General features: G+C 30.8%; 1 protein-coding gene across 1 annotated transcript in view; it reads right to left on the reverse strand.

The window, feature by feature from the left end:
- Positions 1-26,222, reverse strand: part of LOC148176949 (potassium channel subfamily K member 18) — a 236,832-nt gene that overhangs the window by 64,817 nt on the left and 145,793 nt on the right. Inside the window, exon 4 of the mRNA XM_088032666.1 lies at positions 15,190-15,223. The gene's annotated coding sequence lies outside the window, so the exon portion shown is untranslated. The remainder of the gene's footprint in view (positions 1-15,189; positions 15,224-26,222) is intronic.

Consider the following 26,222-nt stretch of genomic DNA (forward strand, 5'->3'; position numbering starts at 1 on the left):
ATTTCTTCATTTCTTCAGCGATCTACCTAATATTTTTTTTAAAGTATTATAAGGTTTTGTAACCAACGTTCCAATGATTATCTTTCTAAAGCGGCATGAGCGCTTAGATAAAAAAAAAATTGAAACACGTGTACTTACACACAACTATGCAATTACTAAATTTGTTGAAACCAAAATTAAATTCTATTGGTAAATCATTATGACTTTAGAATCGGTTTTAACCGATAATAACTAATTACTAAGTACTAATAATGACTAATTTTCCCCTTTTTTTAAAATTTCAATTGAATCATGTAACTAATTATGTACTCAATCAGAAGAAATGTTTTGCAATCTAATTTTTGTAATTAGTAGATAATTTAGTATTTATAAATTAGGCTTTTATTATTTTATTTCCTGACAATATGTAAGTGTTTAATAAATTAGTCATTTAATTAATTAGTATAATAATTTCTGTACTTGAAAGCAACTTTTGCTATTAAACTGCACGTTTTAATTAGTTTTTGTTTGTACTAATTTATTACAGTAAAAGCAGTGTCATAATTTAATAATTTATTTAATTATAAAATTGCACAACTTTCCACTGTTCTAAAAGTTACTTAAATTTTATTACGTCAGTGACTAATTTAAATAATTCACTTTGCAAAAGTCCCACAGTTTTTTTTTCAAAATTTTATTTTAATCTTGACAGTGCATTTGGACTAATCTAAATCTCAAATTATAGGTGATTAGCACAAATGTACTTACTTACCTTTTTAAATTACAATTTTTTTTAAGGCTTGCCGACCAATATTGCGCTTTATTGATAATAATTCATTTTAATTTGAGCATCGGTTTTATTAATTCCACTAATTTTCTTCTTTTCTAAAGCTAAATCATGTACTTATCTAATTACGGAATTAATTAGTAAATATGCTTTGCAATTTAATTTTGTAATTAGTAGATATTTTATTAGATTTACTTATTTTACTACTTAACAATGAGTATTTAATAATCTTAATTAATTAGTTCTTTTATTTAAAGACCTGCTATCAACTTTTACCAGTAAACCTGCACATTTTAATTAGTTTTTGTTAAAGTATACTAATTTATTACAGCAAAGGTGACGATTATGATTAATTTATTTTTTTAACCATAAAATTTTAAACCAAATTTCTGTCCTGAAAAAATATTAGAATTTTATTACATTAGTGACTAATTTAATTAGGTTATTCCTTCAATTTGGAAAAGAACCACAATTATTTTTTCAATATTTTACTCTAATCTTGACCATATTAACTGCGATTAGACTAATTTACTCTAATAGAATTTGTGGTAATTAGTACGCACATACATTCATCTCTTCAATTACAAATTTTACTGAAAGCTTGTCGATCAACCCAAATAATTAATTGCCAAAATACGTTTTATTGGTAAATTATTTCAATGTTAGGTTCGGTTTTACTAATTTGACTAAATTTTTTTTTCCTAAATTTTTACTTGCATTATGATAAAATACTAAATTTTTATTCAATTAGTATATTTCGTAATTCGATTATTATAATATTTTAGTTTAAATTAAACTTCTATTAACTTGACCACGTATCCCGTCATTGGTGGATTTAATATTTAAATTAATTAATTAGTACAATAATTTAAATATTAGCAACTTTTGCGATTGATTTGTAAGTAAAGTTAACTTTTTAAATTAGATTTTAAATATTCATTACGACAAAATTAGCAATTAATTTTCACTTTTGTTCTAAAAAACTACTAAAATTTTACTATGACTGTTAATTACATTTAATCACTTAATCTTAAAAAGACACAAAAGTATAAAAAAAAATCTCAAAATTTTACACTAATTTTCCAACTAGTCTTCAATTCGACTAATTTACTCTAGACACAAAAGTATAAAAAAAATCTCAAAATTTTACACTAATTTTCCAACTAGACTTCAATTAGACTAATTTACTCAAATAAAATTAGTTGTAATTAGTAAGTAGCTCCATACAACTTTCTTTTTCTCTCTCTTTTTCTAAGTACTAATTTTATTAAACGCTTGCGGACCAGCTCACATAATTAATTACAAAATTACATTCTATAGATAATTCTTTTAAATTTTAGCTTCGTTTTCATTTTAGTCATTCCTTTTTTTAAATTGTTAACTGGAATCTTGTAACTAATTATATAATTATTCAGTTAGTAATATTACTATGCTTTGTAATGCAATTACATTTTAATGTAATTTTAATAATTTAGTGAAATTAGATTAGCAATAATTCTATTATATTTGTGATTATATTATTTGATAAAAGTACTTAATATGTTACAAGCCTATTTAAAATTTAAGTTTCTAAAGCCCGTTCATTTTAAGTGGTTAATTATCTACGCACATAATTAATTAGTACAATCATAAAAATACTAAAAACTTCTACTATTGTCTTGTAACTCAAATTGCACTTTTTAATGTTCACAGTAATTTAAATGAAAAGTACTAATTAATTACAAGAAAATTAGTGGCATTTAGTAATAATTAGATATCTACTAATTTAACAATTAAAAAAAAAGTCTTTAATTTCCATTGTATGGCATATCTCAAATTAATTAATTAATTTAATTTTGCTTTTAAACGCGTGGTCAGCCAAACCAATTAATTATTACTTAGTAAACTAGTACAATTGCTTGGAAATTAGTACTTTTGAAAATTTTTGCGCAATTTCTACAATTTTCGCCTGTTAAAAGTTTGTTCCCTCGACGCAAAATTCCCCCGATAAACATCCCCTTTCTCACTCCATTAATTAGCTAATTAGGTCGCCGGAAGTCGAGCACCAAAAAAGAAATCCGAGAAGCGACTTAATCAAAATTTGTTTTAATTCCCGAAGTCAAATCCAATTATAAAAGAGATTTCACAGCTGACCGTGCAAAAATGTCAGAAAGATTTAAGACTAATTTTAAAAGTTCGCATGACGCTACGAGTAAATAAGCTACTTAGAAATTAACTTTTCAGAATTACGTAAACCGTTCCAGATTAATTACTATTTTCATATTTACAAAACTCCAAGTGTATTACATTCGCCACACGGATTATATTTCCTGAATATAATTTCTTTCCAGCAATGCATCAAAGAAATGGAAAAAATATGTTTCCAGAGGCGACGGTTTTGATCGATGCGTGTTCTTTCACCCTCTGGGGGTGAGTTTTTAGGTCAAAAATCACTCGAAAACCGTTTAAATTATAAATAAGAAACGGTGGAGTTTTTTTAGAGACTTCAAAGCTGGACCGGGTAAATGATAAGCTTATGTTTAATTAAAGTTGGTTTAATTTTACCTGATGAAGAAGAGGGATGAGGGATGAAAAGCGTTTGAGAGGGAAACGCGAGCTTTTACAGCCCAGGACTGCAGATAAACACAAAGTTAAATTGTCAGACATAAATGTAAAATGAACGGGGGAATTTTTTTCATTTTTTCACGTGCGGTATTGGGGGTAAAAACGCGATAATTCAGGAGGAAATAATATTACTCTAAATTGGAAAATCCTGCAAAAATATTGCTATAAATCTGACAGGCTCTTAAATGTAAAGTTAAATCGTCTGGAATGAATTTAGAGAGAACTCGTTTCACATAATTTTATCTATTGTGTGGTTTTATTGCGTTTACTACTTTACGTCTCGGGCGTAAAACACCAGTTCTAACTCTTGTCTCGTAAATATGAAGGAAAATTTCTAAATCTCATTTCACCGAAACTACATCTTAACCCAATTTATCCATTACCTTTAAAACAGAATTTATTTCAATGCACTTAATTCTCTTATAGAATATTCGAGGTCTTTAACGTGTAATTCTATGGTGATTCTAATGGATTTATTTCCTCTGCCAACGTATATTTAAATATCCAATCTCTTGAACCGCTCTTGTGCAAAATGCGATTACATTTAAAAATGAATCTAGCTGTAAAACAGGTACTTAAAACCGGCGTCACCAGAATTTTCAAAGCAAAATAATTTCACATCGTCTTACCGGTGAGTCAGACTTAAAAAAAAAACATAAAATTGAAAATATTTTCTGACTGTATCGTACGTTATGAGAATATTAAGTTTCTCTCCGCAAAAACTAAGTACGATGAAGTTGTTATAAACATCAAAATATATATTGCATCTGCGAACTGCACAGTCTCCCAGAACAATTTTTCACGTCTCTCTGCAATTTCGCCGGACGTGTTCAGAATTCTCGACTTAATTTTTTTAGGTGGCTCTTAAATTGTGTCGAATTTTTTCAAGGGCTGTAGAAACTTTAGTTAAAAGGACTTAAGTTGATAGCTTGGAAAACAAACATCGACGAGGAAGACCTAAATCAGACTTCCGGCTAACACTTAGGGAGTCGTGAAAAACTTCCGGGCTGAGTAATAGAATGAAAGTCCACTCAGTCAGGTAGTCGAGATTTATTTGTCTACAGAAAAAGGAAGTGTTGATATACAATCCTTGAAGTTTAAGTTCGCCCGGCGCATCCACCAAAAATGAAACGAGGAGAATTTCCTATCAAGCGCTACAAATCTTATCTCCACGCTCCACTTAACTAAACCAACAGATTGAAACTCTCTCAATTACAAAGAAAACAACAATAACAACACGTATAATTTTTCACATTATATTTCCTCCTCAAACTTCCCCGAAAGAAGTTTTTTTCTTAACCACAATATACGAAAAGGACGCTCATTCCTGACTAGCCATAATAAAGATATAAACATTCTCGACACGTAACTATTGCGTTTAGCCGCCCCCACATCCACATATATAATTTAATAAAGTCATAGTGGGCTTCTTCCGAACAAATAAAATTACTTCTTTTTTACAGCTTAGAGGTTGTAAAACTGCGATTTGGAGACATACGGGTGGCGCACTCTTAGGCGAATCCACCATACGCGAAAACAGAAATTTCAATTGTTCGTTTTGATTCTGGATGAGGCAGTAAAAACGAATCTATGAAAAGAGAATTTGCATGAGATTGCCACTTCTTGGAAAGGGATTTCATATTTAAGGCTCCGCAGGCGGCAACGGGACACTTTCAAAACTTCATTATGCTAATGTCTACGGAGCTAATTTTGAGGAAAATGCAGCGAGGACGTCTATTACACAAAGTTATTTATATCGCAAACAAGTTTTATTTGATTTATGTCTGGCGGTTTGTGGGGCGGAAATGGTTATTTCGGCATCGAACGCGACCGTGGGTATTTGTCACAACGACGACGATTTTTTATGTATCCTGAAAAAAATTAGAATTTATTTTTATGGAATATGCTTTACGTAGAAGACATTTTTTATTGATCTGAGAAGCAGATACCGGCACGGTTCGGTATTGAATTATTATTGACATGTTGCACAAAAAACTTAAAAAAAAACTAGATAATTCCGTTCAAGCTACGTATCGATGATCACGTTCTAGCCATTTAAACTACAATTTTATGACACTAAAGATTATTAGATTAATTATTATTATTAGAGTTCGTTATTATCGGCCCACTCATTAAAAAGTTAAGTTGGCAACAGCTTCTAGCGATTTTTATCGGTAACAGTTGGCAGCAAAAGCGTTTGACCTTGACGCAACTGTAGCATGCGTAGAAGCTAATCGTTCTGAGCAAGATGGCCAAAACTTGTTAAATTCGTATTAAAATCTCTCTTTCACAACTAATCTTTGAATAATTATTATTTCGCGAGCTGAGAGCTATAAGGTTCTAACTAACATTTTCACTAAATTTAATCTAGTAGCGAAAATCTCCATGGCATCCATCACCAAACAAACAAAAATAATTTCTTGAATCTGACGTAATTATGAAGATATGTCAAAAACTTTTTAGTTTCAAGTAGAATTTGTAAGAAATTTCAATTTCTATAAGGTTTCAAGTGCAGTTCGAAAATTTATTTGGCAAGTTTGTATCGATACGAGTGTAAATAATAATAATAATAATTACGAATATGAATATAAAATATTTCCAACACGTCACATTTTAAAAATTTGATTTTTTTTTGTAAATTTTCAAATAGTAATAATTTATTTCGCTTTATTTTCATTTTTAAAATTTTTATTTCAATTATTATTTTTTTGCCTAGTAAGCCGTGATCAATTATTGTAATGTCAAAGCAATTGTCGATTTCATTCTCTAAAATCGGCGATGCAAAAGTTCGAGAAGGAATTTTTGTTGGACCGCAAATCAGGAAACTGATTAGAGATGAAATTTTCGACCAAAAACTTAACCAACAAGAGCAAGCTGCCTGGAATTCATTAAAAAGCGTTATAGCGCGATTTCTTGGGAATAACAAGCACCCAGAGTACAGAACATTAATTGAAACTTTATTGGAGAATTATAGAAAATTGGGAAGCCGTATGTCACTAAAAGTTTACTTTCTCCATTCCCACCTGGATTTTTTCCCAGAAAACCTCGAAGCTGTTAGTGATGAACAAAGAGAGCGTTTCCACCAAGACATTGGTGCTATGGAGAGGCACTATCAAAGCAGATAGGATCCTGCAATGCTTGGAGATTTTTGTTGGAGCCTCTAGAGACAAGATAATAGTCCTCATAAGAGAAAAAAAATAGTCTCTACATGAATTTTTCTATGTTCAAATTTTTTGTTTCTTGTTTTTTATGTTAAATAATTGTTGTAATTAGAAAAAAAATAACTTTTTTTTTTTAATTTTTAACTGATTTTCTACCATTACAGTAAATTACTTTATTTATTCATATCCAATTTTGTTAAGTTCTATAACAAAAAAACTGTACGTCATGAAAAAATTTGGTTGTCATATCTGATCTCTATTAACATTATTTCACTGCGCATAGCTTATTCAGTTAATGTTAGAGACCAAAAATTTCAAAATGTCGGCTAGTATAATTACTGTTTATGTTAATTTTTGGGAATTTGTAGAAATATTCGGTTAGTACCTTATAGTTCGAGCGAAATGGAAGATGAAACAGTTGACATTGAGTTTAAGAACACACGTAAGCGAAGAAGATGTTTAGAGAAATGGGAAAAGAATGTGCGAAAACAAAAGTACCAAAAAGGAGAAAGACATATTAACTCTAAATGTATGCTTACACCGGAAAGAAGAATAAAAAATCTTTGCAATAGAACATGCCGATTCAAATGCACCGAAAAATTTGACGCTGAATTTAGAGAAGAAATTAAGTCTTCTTATTACAGTTTAGATCAACATCAAAAATATAATTTTTTGTTGCATAATACTCGAAAAATGTTCGTTAAAAGAAAACAGGACTCTAAAAGGAATTATAGAGAGTTTGTAAAAAGTTTTTTTTGGGAGTGTTGGCAATCAGTCAAAAACCAGTGTATAATAGTCGTTTAAAAAAGAATGACATTGGCATTCCTCAACCAGATCAACGCGGCAAACATATCAAAAAGAGAATAAAAGATGAAGATAAGAATCTTATTCGACAACATATCACCTCATTTCCTTTAGTTGAAGCCCATTATTCTCGACAGAAAACTAAGAAAAAATATCTATCAAATGAGTTACATCTACCGAAAATGTATGACCTCTACGTAGAATATTGCCGAAAAGAAGGAAAGGAACCACAAAAGCTTCACTTATACCGCAATATTTTTAATTATGAATATAATTTTGAATTTTTAATTCCAAAAAGTGATCGATGCCTTTTTTGTGAAGAACACAATCTTGCACTAAAAGAAAAAACCTTGACGCCGTGTTTAGAAAATAATTATGAGCAGCACCGATTTAAAGTTACATCAATGCGGTTGGAAAAAGATAATGACAGAATGAACACTAACCCAAACTGTGCAATAGTTTGTTTTGATCTGGAAAATGCCAGCTTACCAAAATCAGAAGTTTCATTTTTATTTTATAAGCAAAAATTAAATGTTTATAATTTAACTGCTTGGTACAGAGGACAAGTCTTTTGCGCTATTTGGAATGAAGCAATATCTGGACGTTCAGGAAATGATTTGGCAAGCGTTCTTATTCAAATTTTGGAAGAAATTTTAAAGCAACATCCAAACATTAACAAAACAGCTGTGTGGCCCAAAATAGAAATTCTCTGGTTTCTGTTGCAATGATGGACTTTTTAAAAAGACATGTCAATAAAAAAAGTATAACAATGAAGTTTTCCGTTCCTGGTCACTCATGCGTGCAAGAGGTGGATAGTGTACACTCTAAAATAGAACGTTTCATTTGGTCTCCATTATCCTTTATTAATTTTTTAAAACGGGTGGAAAGAAGGAAGCCAAAAGCATATTACATATATCATAGAATTGCAACCTAATCACCTCAAAAATTACCAGAATGTTGCAAAATGTTTGGGGTATAATAAAGTCCCATACACTAAAATCGCACAAATACAATTTGTACAGAATGATTTGTGGAGCATTAAATATAAAACAGATCATTCAACTTTATCGCCTGTTAATAAAATTGATATAAGACCAGATTCAAAAACGAGAAGCAAGACTGAGATCAAGACTGATGCTGTTAATATTGCTTCAAGTTACCAGACGGCCACATTGAATGAACGAAAGCTGAGTGACATCAAGTTTAGCTACCGATGGACGCCGCAAGAAGACCAAAATTATATGAAATTTCTGTTAGCGAAGTTTGATTGAAAAAAATCGAATTGTTTTATGAATTGTTATTGATCTTGTCACCTAAACAGTAAATTAAATCAACTTAGAACTTTGTAATATTTCAAACCTATGTCTAACTAATTCAAAACTATATAAGTAGTGTTATCAATAATATCTCTTTAATTTATTAAGTATTTATTTAAAAAAATGTCAGGCCCTATTATTATCATTTTTGCTTGTAACAGTATTAACTTACTTTTTTTATACTTAATAGAAAATGTTTAAAAAATCGTAAAATAAAATATTTAAATTCTCACAAAAATATCAAAAAGTCACTTAGAATCTCATAGTTCTCAGGTCGCGATTTATTAATTTGACATATTAGTACACCCAACTTTGACAACATGTTAACCTCAAAAATCGCCACTTTTAATTGTTCCCCTAATGAATTGGAAGCCTGAATCACACCCAAGAATTTTCGAAAATTTACACAGGAGTGTGGACTGATAGCAATGAGCTCCACTTTAAACGTGTAGTTATGCAATCAGAATGATGTTTAGAGAGACCAATCAAATTAAGTCTGATGGAGGCAACCAATGATAAATAGATCATTTGAGCATCAACTAAGAAAAATGTCGCTTGCTGTCCAATTAGATTAAACTGTCATTGGTCAAAATGTGGTAATTTAGATTGTCAATTGATGCCATTTTCTCTAGCAATTTAATGTGGCAGCTAGAGATTATTGTACAATCAGATAATGTTAACGTGAATTAACCAATAACATTGTGTTGTTTAAAATGTGGACGGAGAGAAAAGTAGTTGCTGTTCAATCAGATTAAGCTAATTTAATATTACGATAGCCAATCACAAAGACAATGCTGTTATTTGAGAAGATGAAACTCGTTTCGTTTGTTCAATAACACAGCGATTTATTATGTCAAACAGAAGAATTGTCCAATTACATAAGATTTTGTTAAAGAAACCAATAGGAGTGCGTAAGTGTTCTTTGAACTGAGACTATTTGTTATCCAATCATGTGATTTGAGATGGTTAGCCACTATTATTAAAAAAACAAAATGCTATTATGAAATTGCTATAATTTAACCAATAATAGTTTCTAATGTAAACTGGAACAATGCGGTCACATTGTCCAATAGCTTGGTATGTCGCCTAGAGCAATATGTGAGGTTATTGTTCAATTAGAAACAGGGGTTAATTGAAGAAACCAATGAGAAAGCAAACTGTAGTTGTTGTTTAATCAAATTAGGTCAATCTAAGATGACTAATTACAACTAGAATAAAAATTGCTATTATCTAATAAGAATAAGAAACAAATTACTTAGTTCATCTCATCAATAGCAACTTTCGATTTATGTTGTAAATTGGATAAATAGCAGTGTTGTTTAGAATGTCAATTGAGTAAAATTAATTTGTTGTTCAATCAGATCTGGTCGATTTAAGATAACCAATCACAAATAGAATAAAAATTGTTGTTAAACAATGAGATAAAGATGATTTAATTTCACCAATAACCACTTGCGATTTGTCGTGTAAATTGGGACAGTTTTAAAACGCGAAATTGTTGTTTAGTCCGATTAGGTCAGTTTGAAATAACCAATCACAATTAAAATTTAAATTGCTGTTATTCAATGAGATTAAAAATTACTTAAACCCACCAATAGCACTTTCGATTTATCGTGTAATTTGAGACAATGAGCTCATATCGTCCAATAGTTTTTCAACTAGAGTAACGCGAAATTATTGTACAATCAGAAAAAGTTTACAAAAAGAAATAAATGTTATTTAGAGCGCCAATAAGAGTAAAAACTACTTATCCAATCAGATTATGGTTAATTAGTGGCTTAATAGCCAATCACAATTAAAAAATACAAATTGATATTATGAAATTGTTTTACTTTGATTAATAATAAATTTACGATTTCTTATTTCAATTTAGGGTTATTGTCCGATAAGATAATGTTTAGTTAAAGAAACAAACGAGAGTGTTATTTAAAGCGCCTATAGAGCAAAATTTACTGTCCAATAAAATTAAGTTTGTTTGAGATTGCTATTGCAACAAGAACAAAAATTTGTTCAATATCTTTACTGCCATTTAGGTAAAGCCACCAATGACAGTGTGCTGTTTAGAACAAGCAAATTTTATTTGTTGTTCAGTCAGATTAAGTCGATTTAAGATGACCAATCAACTTGAATCAAAATTGCTGTTATCCAATGGGACAACAGTTATTTACAGTCGCGTGTGGTAACTTACATTTTACAGCGCGAAATCAGTTTGAAGCACGACGGCGTAGCCGGAGTGCTTTAATGATTGAGCGCTGTAAAATGGTTAACGCACGTTGTATTAAACTTTTTGGCCGAAAAACTTTTAATTTAAATAATTGGGTTTTTCAAAATTCATGAGAACTGTCACATCTGACATTTGTAAATTTTATCATCTGTCAATTCTGTCAATTTTGTAGTTGGTGCAGAAAAAGTACACAAGATGGCGCTGTATAAAAAACGTTTTAATATTACTTTAAAAATAGAAATATTGTCTTAATTGAGATAATAATTTAGGTAGATTCCACTTTGGTGATCAATCTTCATTATGGTAAAGTGATTTTAATTTATAAACGCATCTAAAGAGCAGACGATTTGGGCAATTTTTACCGCACGGCGAGTGTAAACGTCCAGGGCGCTTGTAAATCTAGTGTTTCCGAAGATGTCAATTGAATGTTAATTTGACGTTTACAATTCATGAGGCCAAAAAGATTATTTAATCCACTAATAGCAACTTGCTATGTATTTTGTAAATAGGGAAAATGACAAATTGCTGTTATAAAACTGCTTAAATTTAATCAATGTTAATTTCCAATTTTTTATGTCAACTGAAACAATGAGGTTAGGTTGTTCTACAGTTTGGTATGGAGGGCGGGCACTACAGCCTGTGAAGTATGCAACTGTCCACTCTGGAGGATCAACAAACCGTGTCGGACTATTTAAATACCATTGAACACGTTGTTTCGGTGCAGTATTTAATTTTTTTAATTTTTTTTTAATTTTTGGTCCAAAAGGCGACTTTTCAAATTTGGTATTTAAACAATCGCATCGAAAAAGTGACAGGCGTTTGTCGAGACGATGAAAATTAAAATATCTGCTAATTTGACAAAAAAAAACAGTGCGTTGTACTTTAAATGAATAACTTTTATTTTCGGTAATTTTCGAAAAAAAAAAATTGAAAATGATAGATTGTTCAACGAGTTTTTGAATAAAGAGACTTTTTGCTTCGTATCTTGAAATCTTAAATTTTGAACAAAAGTTGCTCAGAATACATTTCTTACAAAATTTAAACTTAAAATTTTTATTTCAATTTTTGTTAAGTATTAAAATATTTAAGGCCGGTTGCTTAGTATTTATTGATAATTAGATATTATTGTTTTGTTTATTTCCGCTGTATAAATGATTTTGTTTATTTTTTTGGTTTGCGTAAAATACTTATACTGAATAGGTATTTACTCAAAATTTAAAGTTAAATTATAGTGATTCAAAATTATGTAAGAGAGCAAAGACAACATTGTACTGAAGAATACATCTCTCATTTTGGTTCGCCAATTCTTATTATATGTATTACTGCTAGAAAGAACGTATGTATGTGATAATAGTATATTAAAGAACGTGTTTTATAATGGCCAATTTGGTGCACGAGTTCCTGGTGTACAAAACGAGCCGTAGGCGACTATTTATACTATTTTTTTTAATAAAAAATTTAATTTTTCCAATTCTAAGAATTTTCGTGTTACACGGTTGGTAATGGTTTTGTAACCACCACTTGCCACTTCATTTTCAAATTCAATTTAAAATTTGACATTTATTGAGTCACTGAATTTTAACCTAACGTAACCTAACCTCACAACCTGTAAAATCCGTAATGTGAAATTGACCAAGAACTTGACAGAAAACAGGTGACAGCCAGACTAATTAGTTCTGCCAACTCTTTAAAAACAAAATTTCCTACTTTGAGTTCTCTTATAGATACCTATAAACGACTCCAAATTGAGTACTCTAATACCTATTAAAGCGGCAAATTCGAAAAAATAAAAATTGGAAACTCTCCGTTTAAAATCAAACTTCTCATTTGAACTTTAAATTCGATTCTGAGCAACTTCTCTTAGGATAATACTTAACTTTTAGAGATATTCCTAGGGCGAAGTTACGAGAAAATGACATTATTCAAAAAATCCAAATAGATTGAATTTGCCATGATCTCCTATACTTAGTATCGTCATGGATTTTACAATTAATATGCAAGTTGCATACATATAAATATCTCTAAAAAAATTTACGATTTTACCAAAATTCAACTTAATATGTCAAACATTAATGGAGTTACCAGCTTGTATTCTCACTGAACTTAAACTTTTACCATTCACTGATCAAAATTATCATTTAGCCAAGACATTTTAAGAACTGCAATACAAAGAATAATAATACTGCACCGAAACAATGTGTTCAATGGTATTTAAATGATCCGGCACGGTTTGTTGATCCTCCAGAGTGGAAGGTTGCATACTTGACAGGCGGACTCCATGACATCTAGAAAAATATAAGGTTATTGTCCTATAAGATACAATACTTATCGTATGCCATTGATAGCGCCAATAGATTGTCGTTCAATCATATTAGGTAAGTACATTTGAGCTAGTCAATTGCAATAAGAACAAGCTGCTGCTGTCTAATGAAATTAAATTCAGAGCTTTAGTGCGGTTTAGTTGAAGAAACCAATCGCAATGTGTTTTTGGAACATCTATTTGGTAAAATTATTTGCTGTCCAATGAGATTATAGTCATTTGAAATGGCCAATTACAATAGGAAAACAAACAGCTGTTATAAAATTGTTTTCATTTGACCAATAATAGTTTTTGATTTCTTATGTTAACTGGAATAATGGAGTCAAATTGTCTAATAGTTTAGTTTGGCACATCAAGCAATTTAATTATATGTATTATACAGAGTGTCCGAAAAGTGACGCACCGCCTTGAAAGGGGGTAATTGGGTGGTCACCCACAGTACCAAAAAAATGTTAAAAAAAATCCAGATTTTCTGTTTTCCCAGAAGGACCAGAAAAAAAAATTGGAAAATGCCAACATTGCTAAACTGTTCCCCCAATAATTTAAATTTCGAGTATTCAAAGCCATAGTAACGTTGCTGTTGTATTATTGCCGTTAGTCAGGTTGGCTTATAAACGAGTAATGTAACTATGGTTTCATGTGAACGATGCCACACTGATCAACATTGTTTATTCAAAAATTGCATTGTGATGCGACAAAAATTGTTGTAAGAATGAGGGTCTACACAATTACAGTGATCTTTTAAAGTGTTAAAGCCTCAATTATCTGCTTTGATCACGTTTTATTTTGTTCACCCGCGATCAGCGATCACATGTCACTTTAACATGATGTTAAATATTTAATCAAAATTAAAATTTAACTTAGTTATTGTAAACACGCCCTAAGATTGTTTAATCCCACCAATGACAACTTGCGATTTATTGTGAAAATTGGTACAATGACATATCGTCCAACAGTTTAGTGTGTCAACACGATATTATTGTCCAATCACACAAAGTTTAATTGAAAAAATCGATGACATTGATGTGCTATTTAGAGCGCCAATAAAACAAAAATTACTTACTGTCTAATCAGATTAAGTCTTTCTTAGATAGCCAATCGCAACAAGAATAAAAGTTGCTATTATCAAATGAGATCAAATGTGTCCAATAATTTTAGTGCCGTTTAGTTGAAGAAACCAATGACCGTGTATTGTTCAGAACGTCAATAGAGATAAATTTATTTATTGTAGGTTAATTTAAGAGAACCAATCACAACTAGAATAACAATAGAGGTTATCCAATAAGATAAAGAATATTTAAATCCACCAATAGCTCCTATTATTGATTGAGAGCGTCAATAGAGCAAAAATTTCTTGTACTGTTAAGTCGCTTTATGACAACCAATCACAACTAGAAGAAAAAGTGCTGTTATCCAATAAAATTAAGCATATTTAATTCAATTAATCTCCATTTATTAGGTGAACTGCAACAATGAGGTTATATCGTCCAATAGCTTATTTAGTTAGTGTGTTAACTAAAGAAGCACAAGATTATTGTCCAATCAGATGAAGCTTAGAGGAGAAACCCATGGCAGTTTGTTATTTAGAGCGTCAATAAAACGTCCAATAAAATTAGGCTAATTAAAATATCTTAAAATTGTTTCAGTTGAAACTGTTTTAATTCCGCCAATAGCACTGTGCTGTTGTTAACGTCAACTAGAGAAACAAGGTCATGTTGTCCAATAGGTTATTGTCAACTAGAGCAAGATGAAATCATTGTCCAGTCAGAGAAGAATTTCTGCAGAAAACATTGAGGGTGAAATTTTTGTTATCCAACTAGACAGGAAAATAATGTTACTTAATTAGAGTGTCATCTTTTGTTTAATAATATCAAAAGTTAGACCATATAAATGATATTTTGTCATTTAGAGCAAAATTCAAAGATTGTTCAATGAGAATCTGTTGTAAGACGATGCCACAAATTAAAAAAAAAAACAAAAAAAAAACAACTTACCACTTAGATGTTGGAATCCGCCAGTAAATTGCCCCTGCAACAGAAACATCATTTTTAAAATCTGTCAAAAGCTAAAAACCCCAGGCCATCGAAAATTCCCCACTCCTTCTGGGAATTACACCACACATCTGTTTCCGCTTTCCACTTTCTGTTTACAATGAAAAGACAAATAATACACCACGTTCCCTCGAATTTAATTAAGCCAAGTTTTTTGCTGGTAAGACATAACATTTCGCTGTGGTTAAATTAATGCCTGGTCTAAATTATCTTACATTTGGTATTTTCGTTTAACCGAATCATTCCCCTCTCCGATTTAACATAAAATTCCTCTCTTATTTTTTCCACAAAAACCTTTAATTCAATTTTGATATAACGAAGGCACGCCGTTAAAAAATTCCGGTCGATATCATCGCAAAAACTTGGAGAACCGGAGCTGACCGGATTCGACGTCCGGAAACGCAGACAACACATGTTCTCTCTAAACTTTATAATTAAGAAAGTCGGATATCTTTAACAAAAGAACTCTTCGGTGCAATGAAGAAGTTCTTTTAATTTCGCCTTGTTTGCTCCATGTTTCACAAGAGCGGCGGCGTAATGAGATTAACATTACGTGGGTGACCCGGCGCCTCCGCCAAATTTAGCTATCGAAAACTATATGTGTTTTCGTGCCGCCTCTATTGTCCGCCGCCGCATAAAATTTCAATCTGAAGTTGGTAACAGATGATCCTAGTTTTTATTTAGCGGCAAAAAAACAAAGAGCCGCTTTAAAAACTGAAAAAGTTCAGCACGGATCATTTAAAAAGCTGCTGCAATTTTACGCTCTCGTTTTCGGACGAAAAAAGCGCCAGCCTATTCCAGAACGATAAAATAAAAATGATATATCCAGAGCACGGGCGCAAAAAACACGCAACGATCCTCCGGGGATCGGTCACGTGACTACAGTCGCCCGGAAAATGACACCGCCAAATTAAAGTTAACGTCGACACGATGAGTAATTAATGTATTAACTCGTCTGTGAAAAAACTAGAGATTGGCGCGACACGTGGAAATATTAATTATTAAAAAATAAGTGACCACTAAAATTTTATAGCCGAGAGCCATAAATCCCAAAAGTTTACAACTTGTAAGAATTTCAGGAGTTATAGCTATTACCTTTATTATTCTGCTCTGATGCTCACCCTTTCTCACGCCGTTACTGCCGAATTTATGCCCTTAGTGCATAATTTCCAATTAGATTTAATAAATCAACTACGAATTTGGTGGAGGCGCCGGGTCAGTTTTGCGGTTGGTACTAATAAAACTTTCATTGGTGCCAACGTAACAAATTTGGCAACTTTATACCATTTCCGGAAAAGCTTCTTTTATAATGATGAGTTTTATTGGCGTGAAAAATTGTCTTGTTATGTCAATAAATTTCAACTCAATATTTGATAAAAAATGTAATAAAAGCTGAAATTACTTTTAAAATAATAAAATGTAGAGATAAAATGTAATAAACGCTTTTTTAGGTTTCACGCCAAAATTTGAGTGGTGATAGCAGGTCCAATACATATTTTAAATTTAAATGAAAGTGTTAGATTGGACAGAAATGAAATGAATATTTGATTTATAATATTATTATACTGTTATTATTTCAACAATTTTGATTGCAAACATTAATTTAACAGCAAGTGTCACACTAAAAAGTTTATAATAAAAATTGGAAAAATTCAGCAAAGTGTTTATAAACGTTTCTACTATCAAACGTTGCTATGAAATGACAATTAAATTTGGCCGCTTATTACATATGTGGGTTTAGCTTTTTTCAATTATTTGTACCTCAATTTTCAAGCAGTATCAAGCAAAAAAACTGTTCAAGTTATAATTTAAAACCTAAAAATCAAAAATACTAAACCGAAGTAAAACGTCGTTGATGTAAGTGGCATTTTAAATAATTTTTAAAATAGTTATATTCACTATAGGAACAAAGCGGCAAAATTGTGCCCACTTTTTTTGATTTTTAGATCCGCCCTAGATGCTAGAAACATTTATAAACAAACATAATTTAAAAAGAGTCTAAAGAAGACTGAAGCTGATCCAAAAACATAAAAAAAACTCAAACGTTCAGAGTATTTAAAAAGTTAAAAAAATTGCATTATTTGCAATGAACCTGAATCTAGTAAATGAGTTAAAAAAAGTCCAAAAAGTGTCAGACTGAACTGAACTTAAAAATAGTTTAAAAAAATTTAAAGGGAGTGTAAAGAAATAAAAAGTGTCAAAAGAATGTTTCCAAAGAGCCTTCACTGGATATTCAAGACTTCACAGCAACTAAAAAACTCTGAACAAGACAATAGAGTGCACAAAATCTAATTAGGCTGTAAAAAATGTCTAAAAAAATTTATAATTTAATTTAATTTTTTATCAAATTTTGAATACCTGGGAGTGGATTCTAAGCAACAAAACCGCGAGAAAAAATAAGGCAAAAACCGCATCTTTCTATTTGTCGTAATTTCGTAGATATTAGGCAATAAAAATTTCAAAAAAATAAACCATCAATCGTAAATTCTCATTTTTAATCTAATATAGTTCACTTAAATGTTGACGTACCTAAATTTTGAGCCCTAATTTAGAATGTGTGTGTAATTCTGCGTCAAATAAGTATCATATATGTTACCTTAAGTTAGCTCTAAAAATAAGCGAGATATTAACCGAAATTGGTTTATTTAATAAAAAAAAATTAAAAAAGTAAATTTTTAATTTCCGAAAATTATTAGCAAATTCTTTTAGGAAAGAAAACGCAAGGAAAACGGAGACAAAAACCGTATATCTGTTTCTGTCGTAGTTTTTGAAATATAGAACTTTTTGAACCCTACTAGAAAAATAGGCCCAATTTTAGATTTTGCCTAAAATTTTGCGTTTAATAGATTAGCCTAAATCAGTTTTGATGAGGTCTTTTTGGGGTAATTTCAAAAAATCTTTTTAGAGCGAAATAGTTATTTGTGTATTTTAAGGACATAACGTGGATGCTTATGTTCAAGGGCAACAAGATTACAAGGTCAAAAATTAATGAGTTAAATTTTCGGGCCGTAAAGAGCGGGCCTTTTATTAGGCCCCAGGTATAAAGACTTTCATTGTTGATAAAAATAGGATAGGTAAAAAAAAATCTATTATAGTCAAGTCAATAAATATCTTTAAGTTATACATAAAATAAAATAACTGAGCAAATGATAGATTGATAGGTCAAATAGTTTACGAGTGGCGGTCAAAAAACCAAAAATTCAAAAACCTTTATCGTTTGAGTCAAAAAAACCTAAAAAGATTTTAAACAACTTTACAGGAAATCAACAAAAAAACAAAAAGAAAAATTTATAAATATTTAAGAAAAAATTTGAAAAAAAGCATAAAGATTGAATAGAATTTAAAAATAGTTTGAAAAGGAACTTCCTATGGACAAAATTAAATTCGAAAAAATAATTAAAGGGAATTCAAAGAGTCCAGCGATCACGTACAGCGGATTTAAGGAGGACTAAAAAATATTCGAAAATGAAACTGTTGAAGAGAATCCAAAAAGTGTTTGACCGATACTTGAACGGGTTTTTAAAAAGGGTTTATAAAAAGACAAAAAAAATCAAGGAATCTAAAGAAAAGATTCAAGTAAGTCTAAAAAAGGTATAAAAAAAAGCCCAAAGAGAATGTGAAAAGTATCAAAAAAAGTCTTAAATTTACACTTTAAAGCGGCTAAAAAAGTCTAAAAAGGACAAAACAGTATCCACAGAATTAATGAGACTGCAAAGAATGTTTCAAGGGTATGAAAAAAAGTTTTTAAATAGATCAAACAACTTAAGAAAAGTATAAACGAAGTTTGAGACAATCAACAAAGAAATAAAAGAAGAAATTCTGAAAAGTCTGAATAAAAATAATTAGATCTAAAGAAAACCTTAAAAATTCTAAAAAGGGACTAAAAAAATTGCAGAATCGAAAAAATAGTTTTTAGGCGACTTTACTGAAAATGGAATTTCTAGACCTCAAAAGCGGCCTAAAAGTAAGTCTTTTCTGGTCGCAAACATTTTTGGCCGATCTATGGTGGCGCCATCTATCCATAGTTTTGCATATTACAACAAAATACCGACATTACCCCCAATTTTATAATTATTTGGGTAAAATAAAAAAAAAACGTGTTTAATTATTGCAAATAAACATGTCTAGCAGTGCTGCTGCAACAATATCAAAAAGCACATCAAACCTAATTCATACAAATTGTTAAGCTACACATGCCGAAACTGCAAATGTAATTAAAGAAAATGTGAATTTTTCTGAAAGATTCATCAAAATTTACAATTATTCAGTTGTAATTAACTTGTAAATTTAATGATGTCGCCTAAAAAATCTTGTGTGTGTCACGGCCAAAAAATGCCATTAAAATAAGACTCGGCCAAAAAAGAAACACTTTTTGGCCTTGGTACACAAATAACTATTAAAGAATGCCTAAAGAACGAAAATATTATTAAAAAAGCCTTAAAAATTAATGAGGAATTAAAAAAGAAAGTCTCAAAAATGTATAAAATGGGTCTTCAGATGTTAGACTAAAAATGTCTAAAAAAGACAAAAATCTGTGCAAAGAATTTTGCGAAAATGAGAAGTCTAAAGTCTACTAAAAGTCTAAGTTGAGAAAAGCCAAAGATGAGAGAAAAGTCTCAATAGAGTAAATTTTAACAATACGAAAAATATAAAGAAAAACAAATGAAAAATGAGAACGTCAGAAACAATTAAAATAGAAAAACTCGAAATTTTTTTGAATAATCTCAAAAAACACAGCAAGAACAATTAAAAGTGGCGACGTCGTCGCATCAAGTTTCCGACAAGAAGTGGTCCGAATGTGATCAATAGCAGCGGTTAAATTAGTCATTAAAAGTTTTCCACTCCTGACAACAAAATGTTGTATCTCAAAGAAAATTGATAACCTCCACTCATCAAAAGCCGCTTTAAAGACATAACAAGATGCAACTACAAATTCAGTAACTTTTAGCGTAATTTCGAGAGCTGGAATAGATTCATGCTTAAACCGCCAGAGGTTTCATTTCGAACTAATTAGACTTATATTGCAAACCTACATACAACGTAATAATGTTACAATGAACTTTGAACAGCCCTAATTACAAGTAAATTACAAAATATTTTTTTATTATAGGTAAATGACTGCACAAACAAAAAGATTTAATAAAATTTTCGTTTATTGAAGCCAATAAATTTAGATATTAATTAACAAAATGACATTTTTCTTGAAGCAGTCTCATTAAATTCCATTTTACTTTCTGTGAAAAGTGATGCGTCAATTATTTAATACCGAAACGTCAGACTTTGATAACTTTATAAAATATGTCATGTCGTGCGATCGCAAAAGCGGAGTGTAATTATTTTAATTAATATTTAAATTTCTACGGAAGTAATTAAAAGTTTTTTCGTTTTTGCAGTTTTACAGCACGCTCTTGCATATGGTTATGAGGAGGTTTTTTAGATGCTTTCTCAACTTGGAGCAATGAGAGAGACTAGTAAAAAATTAATATCCGGTGAGATTTATGGAGTCTTCATTTATTGCAAAAGTGTGAGCGGCATTGCTAGGAACCTGTTAAATTTTTAATTGAGGAATTTTATTAGTGCCAGCTTAATCTAAAAGTTTTTGGTTCCTTTTTTGGTATTTCAGTCAATTTTTCTTGAAACACAAATTTGCTGTTCGGAAAAATTGTCCAAAATATCGGATATCATATTTATTATCTAGAGTATGTCCTCGAATTGAGTTCACAAGAGGGAAAAAAAACGTTATTTTTCATTTTACAAAAAAATGACAAAGGAATAATATTTTTTGCTTAATTTAAAATAAATAAAATTTTGCAAAAAAATCAAAGGAATGAAATTTGTTTCCCTTAACTCAAACCAATTTACATTACTTGATTGATCCATTACCTGTTTTAGCACATAGTTTAATTCTAACTTGTAATTCTTTAAAACTGTTTCGAATTTTCTCAATTATTGTTAAGGATGCAATTGCATTTCTTTTCCAATTTTTTTAATACTTACCTACACCTTATTGGGTAAATTTTCCTTTAATTTTTAAAGCACTATTTGATATTGTGAATCCACAGCCTGCTATTATTTATACGATTACAAAATTTAATAAATAAAAATAATGGAAAAATTAATTTTAGTACAAACTAATAATTTTGAAATTTTAATTGCAGATTTATTTGTTTTGGAATAAGCAAAAAATTTTGTTAAACATTTTTTCCATCTTGTAAACTCAATTCAGAGACATAATGTATGTAAATATTTTCTTATAAACCTTAATTTCCTAAGACCCCGTGTTCCTGATTTTACAATCAGATAAAATTGTTTTAAATTCGTCCAATAGCAGTTTTAGATTTGTTCAACTGGATAGTGACGTCATGTTGTCCAATAGAATAGTATCACCTATAGCAATACGAGATTATTGACCAATCGCAAAACGCTTATTAGAGGAAGAAACCAATGACAATGCGTTTTTACTTATTACCCAATCATATTAAACCTGAATAAAAAAAATTGGCGCCTCACCATTTTTGGTTATTCTCTTTAACACATAATGAAGTCGTTGCCAGCTGTACCAATATTTGAAAATGAATTCCCTGAGATCCAAAAAACATTTAAATTGGACTTTTAATGAAAGAAACAAATGCCGGTGTGTTATTTAAGGATAATATAAAATTAAAAAAACGTTGCATCCGTCGGTTTAGTAACTTTTTTAAACACACTCAATGAAGTTTTTGATAGTACCAACCTTTGACAATTAATTTCCTTGATAAAAGAAATAAATGACTGCGATATTATTGTCCAATTAGTTGAAAAATTTCAAATAGTAAAAAATTACCCGGCACATCCACCACTTTTGGTAAATGTTTGAAACAGAATAAAATCGTTGACAGTTGCTTCAGCAGTTAAAAATAAATCCCCTAGAGTTTTTAAAATTCGACTTTAACCTGAAAACTTTGCATTGCCCAATGAACTTTTATTTATTTTTATTTGGTTTAATTAAAACGTGGCCGGAAGCCGCGTCCACTTCAGAGTAAATTCTGGTTTCCAAGACAACTAATCAACGATTTCTTTGGTTTAAGTGCTCGTTTCCTTCTCTACGCAGCCAATCCGAACGTGAAAATTTATAGTTGGGCGTAATTAAAAGAGCCCCTTTTGTAATTGATGCACTAATTAACGACGAGATTTTACGATATTAATAATTCAAGGTTAATTGTTAGAGACGCGGAAATGTCGTGATGAATGCTTTGTCGAAGCAAAGGAGACATTTCATCAGTGAGCGAGCACAAGTCAGTTTTAATCGCAATTAATTTAACCAGCGGTATGAGTTTTAAATGGGAACGATTTTTTTATGTTTGGAATAATTGACGGGACGGGGTTGAGGATTAATCAGAATAATGGTTTCGATGTTTGGAGACTCATTCAATTAAAGGACAGATTTATCACGATCTCGTGTAATTACATTAGTGGGGACATTTATTGCGTTATTTTGTTGTTAAAACTAATTGCAAGTCGCGATTTAATTCAATATGAACACATAGAGTTATGGGTTGTAATGATCACGTTGAAACCACTAATTTTAATAACGTCACGAAATCGAAAAACGCCTGCATTTTCCTCTGAAACTTCAGCTATAATTCAGCAACTTAGTTTCAGGAGTTGCAGGAGCGCGCTTTTCATTAACTGTAATTTTCGAGGAAATTACAGCAAAAATGCAACGTCTCCTCCAAGAAATCAAAAACCTGAAAATCCTCGGAATTTCCACAATACTTGTTCACGTCTTGTACTTCCACATGTAGCATCTCAATTTCTTTTATTGCTGGAGCGACGTTAAGAGCAAAGAACGCTCACCAAACTCGGTTGCCTAAATTAGTTCTGGCCGTAAAAGAAGCAGAAATTGCATCTCAAACAATAAATTTTCATGATAACCGAACGGGTATTTTCTCGGACGGTTATTAAAAATTTCTGCACGAGGATTTAATATTTATTTGCATTTTAAGAGAGGCCCTGGGTATTCCCGACGTCAGCGTTGTCTTTGTAATTCAATTTGTTCACCAGAATAAGCCCTGTTGATCAATAACTTTGTAAACAGATATCTCATCAACAATTTATTGCTTCAGTAAACTCTAACAAAATTTGGGGGCATCGGGCTGTTTTGTTCTTTAGATAGCGAGGGAGTTAATTTTTTGTTTGACTCGAGAAGGCCTGGAAAAAGAGATGTTCATCTTTCATGAACTTGATCGCATTTGAATGAGTTAATTATTACAGAATGCTACTTTACCGGCTGGTTCAATAAATATAAATCACTGTAAATGCAGCAGAGTCAGCATATCGTTCGAAACATGTTAATTTCGAAACTGTAGCGTCAGTGATTGATTATTTAGATAATTTTGTTAATGGCTCTCCTGATTCAAACGCAACAATTACAATATTTATTTTGTTGAAAGACAGCAAATTAAAATACTATGTATATCTAATTAGTCTGTCTGTTGATTCTCTTTAAACAGTATTGAAACTCTCTGGAATGCAACTGGTTTTATTTTTGACGTGATACTATTTTGCTAAACCTTTAGACTTTTCTTCTTTTACTTCTTTATTCCAAACACTCATTTTAGGCTATTTAAAATTTTGAATTTTTAGGACTTTCTTTAGATGCTCTTGTGTTGCTTTTAGTCTTGAATAAACTCTGTAAAAACCTTCTTGATATTCTTTAGAAACTTTTTAGCATTTCTATAGATCCAGGGATCCTTAAAAACTTTTTTTTTCACTATAGTAAATCCAGCGAGTAAATAGGATGATTTGAATTATATGGCATGAAACATGGCAACTTGAAATACTCTAGAATTTTCCGTCTTTTTGGGATATTAATCTCAATTTAAGTTGGTTATGCAACTACGCCTTCCCGCCTTTTTTAGAAATTTGTGAATCATTTGACATTCACTGACATTCGTCATTCTTGACCACTTTAAGATCCACTTTTTGCACTGTTCCTTGAGTTTTGTTGGTAAAATAGTGTCTAATTACTAGTTTTTCGGTTTTTCTCTTGTGCAAATTTTTTTTTGCAAGTTTCATGATGAGTAGATTCAAGATCTGTTGGTCAACTTGACCGAAGTTTCCTAATTAGAATGTTGATAATGAAAGATTTGTAACAACTGGACTGCTAATAAAGTTTTGTGTGCCTCTCGATTGCCTGGCGGAAGGACTTACCTGGCAAACAGCTTTAAAGTATGTTAAAATTGAGGGTTTTTGAGGTTTTCTCTACGTTACCAAATTAATGACAAAACACCGAATTAGTTAGTTTGTTAATTCCCTTTCTATAATCAAGTAATAGGAGCTATTTTTATAGCAGTAAATTTAGTAAAAATAATGAATTTTAAAATTAGCATCATGACAACTATTTTAAATTTGGCGGTTGTTGGTACTAGTTTTTATCGCGCAGATTTGGTTAGAAAACTGTCATCTATTTATTCGTTGGACAAACTATACTAGCTTGAAAATGTATCATTATCTGTGTTTCTTTTGACCCGAGAAGTTGATTTTCTTTACAACTGATCACTAGTGATTTCATTATCTACCACTAGTTAATAATAAAATTGGTATTGTTGGTTGCCTACATGCACCTGTTTGATGTACGAACTCTAATGAGCCAAAATTCTCAAAAAATAAAAACGAACTGAAAACCAAAACTAAGAAGGATGACTGTTGGGCAGCTCAAAAGCACAGACATCTTTAAAAAAGCCTTTAAATTGTTTACAAATGATAATTTGACAGTTACTAATGATAATTTGCAAAGTGCTCTACCCTTTTTTAGGTCAGAAAACATGTATTTCAGGTCATAAAATAGCTAAGAAAGGCAAAAATCTGTGCAAATAAAAATCTGCATAGAGGAAAGTGTTAACAGTGTAAATTTTATCAATACGAAGAATATAAAGAAAGACTGGAATGACAAACGAGAACATCACAATTAAGGTCACAAAATAGCCCTTAACTTAGGTTTAGGCTTTGAAGAAGAAATTAATTAGTTTTTTGTTTAACGGTTGGTATTGCACGTCATTAATGGATACCGGAGTAATTAAAAAAAGGTGAGAATGTTATATTTCCAACATAGTAATAACCCAGAAAAGTAAAAGTCACTAAATCAGATTTTTTTTATTTCTTCAATTTTGTTGACGACCTAAAAGATATTGTGGAACTTAAGCCCGAAAATGCTTTTGGAAGTCTTCGTGTTGCTACGACTCGGCTCCGTCTCGTCTCGCAATTTCACACAGAGTACTTTCTGTAGAGTTTTTAGACTCCTCTAAATTTACTCTTTACCTTAATTGACATCTTGTTAACATTTTTTGAACTTTTGTAAGACACATTCTAAATTATTTGTATATTGGGACTATTCTTAACCATTTTTAGATCCTCTTTAGATTTACTTAAAATTTTCTATGGCTTCGTTGACAGTTTAATAATGTTTTTTTAGATTTTAAGGTCTCTTTAGACTGTTTAGACTCGTCTACACTGTTGTTATACAAGGTGTTTACAAATGTTTCTAGTATCAAGGGTGGCTATAAATTGTCAAAGAAATTTGCCGCCCCTTACAAATGTAGGTTTAGATTATTCAACTGACATTTGCAGTTAACCCCAATGAAGAGCAAAGTTAATTTTGACAAAAAAAAAATGTTCTAATTTTGGTTTGAAACCTGAAAATCAAAAACTTGGACACAAAATCGTAGCTGAAACGTAGTTGTCGTAAATTACATTTTAAGTTTAGTTAAACATAGTTATATTTACTATGAAAACAAAGCGGCAAAATAAGACATGGCAGGAATTCCAGAGCCGCCCTTGATGCTAAAAACATTTATAGACACCCTGTATTTCTTTAGTTTAGAGTCTAATTGTAGTCTCCACTTTTTTAAATTCTCTTCAAGTTTTACATTTTTTGAAATCTCTCTTAGACTTTTCCTAGACGCTTTTTAGATCTTCTAAAATTTTTAGAAATCTAA

This window comes from Gnatocerus cornutus, chromosome 3, assembly GCF_029298725.1.
Source record: "Gnatocerus cornutus isolate USDA-ARS CGAHR chromosome 3, icGnaCorn1.1, whole genome shotgun sequence".
NCBI lineage: Eukaryota > Metazoa > Arthropoda > Insecta > Coleoptera > Tenebrionidae > Gnatocerus > Gnatocerus cornutus.